Consider the following 5,991-nt stretch of genomic DNA (forward strand, 5'->3'; position numbering starts at 1 on the left):
CCGAAGGTACGGATCTATTTTGCCGACTTCCCTTATCTACACTGTTCCAAGACCAGAGGCTTTTCACCTTGGGGACCTGATGCGGTAATCGGTACGATTCACTCTCCTGACATCTGCTAAGCCAAACTTTTATGTGCCACCAGGAACAATTGGGACACAGCAAATGCTGCTGTGCTCTTGCACGCTTCGAGCCTTATCTCTGATTGAATCAATTCCAAGGACTCTACAACGTGTTATAAAGAAAAGATAACTCTTCCCCAAGGTCCCAATGACAAAGTTCGACCTCAATGACGTTGCCGTCTCAATGCCAGGAGAGTAAGTTCGGGAATTTTAACCCGATGCTCTTTCGAGACTCAGCAGTTTTCAAGAAACCACTATTCAAGACTTTGGCATTAGCCTGTCTTTTAGAATCGACTAACTCATGTGCAAACGCTGTTCACATGAAAGCCTTTCCCGCTTCAGTCCTCAAAGTTCTCATTTGAGTACTTGCTACTTCCACCAAGATCTGCTCCATTGATCGCTTCGCGCATACACTTGCGTGCATACTTTAGCGCAATCAATGTGTCCTCCTACACATGAATATCATTTTTGAGCTGGTGAGGCTCTTTTTCTCTAATCTAACTTGCGTTAGATATTGATATTCATGGTTGGGTATAGGCCACGAGCTCTAGTGCCATCCATTTTCAGGGCTGATTGATTCGGCAGGTGAGTTGTTACACACTCCTTAGCGGATTTCAACTTCCATGACCACCGTCCTGCTGTCAGTATCAATCAACACCTTTTGTGGTGACTCATGAGCAAGTAGTTAGGCGCCTTAACCCAACTTTTGGTTCATCCCACATCGCCGGTTCTGCTTACCAAAAGCGGCCCACAAAAAGCTTGCATTCATAGTCCAAGTGCAATTAAGTCACAAGGACATCTCACCGATTTATAGTTTGAGAATAGGTGAAGGAAAAATTTTCCCCCATTCCTCTAATCATTCGCTTTAACCGATGAAATTGCTTTGCGAAGATTTTTCAATCTTGCTCAAGCTTTTGCTATCCTGAGGGAAACTTCGGAGGAAACCAGCTACTAGATGGTTCGATTAGTCTTTCGCCCCTATGCTCAGGTCAGACGATCGATTTGCACGTCAGAACCGCTTCGGGCTTCCACCATGGTTTCCCGTGGCTTCGCCCTGCCCAAGCATAGATCACCATCTTTCGGGTCGTGTGCTACTTGCTCTGGATCAGTCATGCAATAAGAGCAAAACCGTCCGTGGTTGCGGGACACCGAATCGGCGCCCTCACCACACAAAGTAGTGCAATTCATAAAAATTACACTGTTCACTTTCATTTCGCGTGTGCGCTTTCAATGAGCGACAACACTTGCAAGCAACTCACACTCCTTGGTCCGTGTTTCAAGACGGGCTGTAGAGAGCATTGAATAGGAAGTTGAGGTCAGACAGGCAATCAAGATCAATTTATCTCATTTTGTTTAGAATCAACAAGAAGAATTCCGAGGAAAACTTCTGCTCGATTCATTAACAAGATTTGCCAAAAGACGACAACTACACTACTCGGTAGCCGAGAATATAATATCAAGGCATTGAGTATGGTAACGCTCACTCCAGTTCCCCTTCAACAGTTTCACGTACTTTTCACTCTCTCTTCAGAGTGCTTTTCAACTTTCCCTCACGGTACTTGTTTACTATCGGTCTCGCTTTATAATTAGCTTTTGGAGAGACATATCTCCAGCTTCGAGTTGCACTTTCAAACAACTCTACTCATAGGAATGAGCCATTATGACTGGTATCGAAAATGACCTTTACAGGATTTTCACCTTCTTTGATGCTACTTTCCAGTAGACATCAGGACAAATTCACCAGTCTAGCATCAAACCATACCGGACACCGAGAAATGTTGCCATTTCTCTTCCCGATGAGCTTTTCCCTGTTCATTCGCCATTACTAAGGGATTCTCAGTTGATTTCTTTTCCTCCCCTTACTGATATGCTTAAGTTAAGGGGGTTCTCTCGCCCAATTCAGGTTATGTAGTTGATTGTCTCTTAATTGGTTCACTGACCAATATGAGACAGAAACCGATTCAGCAGTTTTGTTCGCTACTACTATCAAACACAGGTCGAAGTTTCCATTCAGTCATAATTCCAACTTTCAAATGTTGTTGTTTCAGCTTTCGCTTACTAGAAGCAACATAATACTCGCTGCAATACAGACCTCGGGAAACCCTCACCGTGAATAAGGTTCACTCACATATTTCACTACATTTTGCGTGGGATTGGAGATGAGGCTACTCGTTCTTGCTCAGTACTAGGCTGAAAATTAACGAAACTTCGTTACAAACGTTCACATGTTGATGTTTCCGCTTTCGCGTACTCGAAACAACATAATACTAGTCTTTGTAATTTAGTTTCATAATTTCAACTGTTCTCATGCAGAATTTTTGCTCATTCTTATCCCAAATTTTGACCTGGCTACTAGTTACACTCCTTGTACTTATTGCAAAATGACCACAAATTTCAACAGCTTTCACATGTTGCTGTTTCGGCTTTCGCTTACTACAGTCAACATAATACTCGTTGCAAAATAAGTGCTCGGCATCTGCAATTTTCCAAAGACGAAGTTTCGCCAGTTCAATTTTCGCTCGCCAATTATGGCTACTAATTCACACGGTACTGAGCTCAACAACATTAAATTTGTTCAGCAAGACTTTCACATGTTGATGTTTTGGCTTTCGCCTACTAGAAGCAACATAATACTCGTCTTGTTAGCTCATTCAATGAGAATAGCTTTTCCCGTTGAGAATTTTTGCCTTCAATTGGCGTTGTAGTGAGTTTGGCTACTCAGATCACCAAATACTTGTGACAATTCGAACCAGAAATGTTTTCAATTTTCACATGCTGATGTTTCGGATTCAACCTACTAGAAGCAGCATAATACTTGTATTCAACAATTTCTGTATCAAATCCCAGTTTTCTCTGGTGCATCTTTGCCAAACTATTCCAAACTGCCTGAGTCTGAATACCAATTACAGGTACTAGTAAATGCACGTTACTAAGGACTATATAGTTCTAGGTTACTGTACACAACGACGTTCACATGTTGATGTTTCAGCTGCCGCTTACTAGAAACAACATAATACTTATCGTGCATACCTTTCCATAACTTGTCCTTTTCAGATGCATTAGTTTCCCTTTGTCTTGGCTTCTACAGTCAGACTGGCTACTAGTAACAGCACAGTACTAATCACATATCGTTCTACAGTTTGCAGACAACTTTCACATGTTGATGTTTCAGCTTTCGCCTACTAGAAACAACATAATACTCGCTGTATACATTTGTAGTTCTCTATGTAACTTTCATGTGAAGAAGTTTCGCCAGTCTTTTTGACTGTCTCAAATCTGAGTCATGCTTAGGCTACTAGTTGCTTCATAGTACTTATCGCCTCGAGATCATTGAACAAAACTTGATTTTCACATGTTGCTGTTTCAGCTTCCGCTTACTAGAAACAACATAATACTAGTCTCATTAAGTTCCGTCTCTTTGCAATTTTCTTATGAAGAAAATTCGCCATCACAATGACTCCAGCAGTTCTTGATCAAGGAATGCAATCATTGATCAGAATGCTATTATTTGAATCGGTTCTGCTTTAAGTGTTCCAATTTTATTGGAAGCACCAACAATAGAACATCAATGTGTTCAATCGAGAGTTATATAACCCTGAATCGGACGCAGTCAACAGCCGAAGCCGAGACCGCCTTTTGCGTTAGAGAGGTCGGTAAACAAATCTTGCGATTCATACCGAATTAACACATATAGCTGTGCTCCTCTTCGTAAAGCGAGCCAAGTGATCCCCTGTTGAAGGATGTATTTGGACCAATCTAGTAGCATTTGGTTTCCAACAAGCTCTCCCAAGTTAGCTTACTTATTGGGCTTTTCAACCAATTCGGTTGGCTACAAGCATCATCAAAGTACTAGCCACAGTTTGATCGCAAAATTCTACGACTTTCACATGTTGATGTTTCGGCTTGCGCTTAGCCTACTATAAGCAACATAATACTAGTCATATCATAGAGCGTGATCAGCTTGTGACGTTCTCATGATGAAGTTTCACCAACAGTGTCTCACTTCGAGCTTAAATCCAGCTACTAGTAACTACACAGTACTGACTGCAACGATAACTTTTATCTATACCTTTCACATGCTGCGCTTTCGGCCAGGGCCTACTAACGTCAACATAATACTCGATATAAACTTTTGTTCATGATGCAGCTTCCCCATGCAGAAGTTTCGCCTTCAAATGCTCTCTTGGCCATATGACGTAAGAAAAGGTTACTAGTAACATCACAGTACTAGCCACAGTTTGATTGCAAAATTCTACGACTTTCACATGTTGATGTTTCGGCTTGCGCTTAGCCTACTAGAAGCAACATAATACTAGTCATATCATAGAGCGTGATCAGCTTGTGACGTTCTCATGATGAAGTTTCACCAACAGTGTCTCATTTCGAGCTTAAATCCAGCTACTAGTAACTACACAGTACTGACTGCAACGCTAACTTTTATCTATACCTTTCACATGCTGCGCTTTCGGCCAGGGCCTACTAACGTCAACATAATACTCGATATAAACTTTTGTTCATGATGCAGCTTCCCCATGCAGAAGTTTCGCCTTCAAATGCTCTCTTGGCCATATGACGTAACACAAGGTTACTAGTAACATCACAGTACTAGCCACAATTTGATCGCAAAATTCTACGACTTTCACATGTTGATGTTTCGGCTTGCGCTTAGCCTACTATAAGCAACATAATACTAGTCATATCATAGAGCGTGATCAGCTTGTGACGTTCTCATGATGAAGTTTCACCAACAGTGTCTCACTTCGAGCTTAAATCCAGCTACTAGTAACTACACAGTACTGACTGCAACGATAACTTTTATCTATACCTTTCACATGCTGCGCTTTCGGCCAGGGCCTACTAACGTCAACATAATACTCGATATAAACTTTTGTTCATGATGCAGCTTCCCCATGCAGAAGTTTCGCCTTCAAATGCTCTCTTGGCCATATGACGTAAGAAAAGGTTACTAGTAACATCACAGTACTAGCCACAGTTTGATTGCAAAATTCTACGACTTTCACATGTTGATGTTTTGGCTTGCGCTTAGCCTACTAGAAGCAACATAATACTAGTCATATCATAGAGCGTGATCAGCTTGTGACGTTCTCATGATGAAGTTTCACCAACAGTGTCTCATTTCGAGCTTAAATCCAGCTACTAGTAACTACACAGTACTGACTGCAACGCTAACTTTTATCTATACCTTTCACATGCTGCGCTTTCGGCCAGGGCCTACTAACGTCAACATAATACTCGATATAAACTTTTGTTCATGATGCAGCTTCCCCATGCAGAAGTTTCGCCTTCAAATGCTCTCTTGGCCATATGACGTAACACAAGGTTACTAGTAACATCACAGTACTAGCCACAATTTGATCGCAAAATTCTACGACTTTCACATGTTGATGTTTCGGCTTGCGCTTAGCCTACTAGAAGCAACATAATACTAGTCATATCATGGAGCGTGATCAGCTTGTGACGTTCTCATGATGAAGTTTCACCAACAGTGTCTCATTTCGAGCTTAAATCCAGCTACTAGTAACTACACAGTACTGACTGCAACGATAACTTTTATCTATACCTTTCACATGCTGCGCTTTCGGCCAGGGCCTACTAATGTCAACATAATACTCGATATAAACTTTTGTTCATGATGCAGCTTCCCCATGCAGAAGTTTCGCCTTCAAATGCTCTCTTGGCCATATGACGTAACACAAGGTTACTAGTAACATCACAGTACTAGCCACAATTTGATCGCAAAATTCTACGACTTTCACATGTTGATGTTTCGGCTTGCGCTTAGCCTACTAGAAGCAACATAATACTAGTCATATCATAGAGCTTGATCAGCTTGTGACATTCTCATGATGA

General features: G+C 41.5%; 1 pseudogene; it reads right to left on the reverse strand.

The window, feature by feature from the left end:
* Positions 1-3,710: 3,710 nt before the first annotated feature.
* Positions 3,711-3,862, reverse strand: LOC142355765 (5.8S ribosomal RNA; annotated as a pseudogene).
* Between the last annotated feature and the right edge of the window lie 2,129 nt (positions 3,863-5,991).

The sequence above is a fragment of the Convolutriloba macropyga genome, unplaced genomic scaffold (assembly GCF_964194025.1).
Source record: "Convolutriloba macropyga unplaced genomic scaffold, txConMacr16.3 SCAFFOLD_5114, whole genome shotgun sequence".
Classification (NCBI taxonomy): domain Eukaryota; kingdom Metazoa; phylum Xenacoelomorpha; order Acoela; family Convolutidae; genus Convolutriloba; species Convolutriloba macropyga.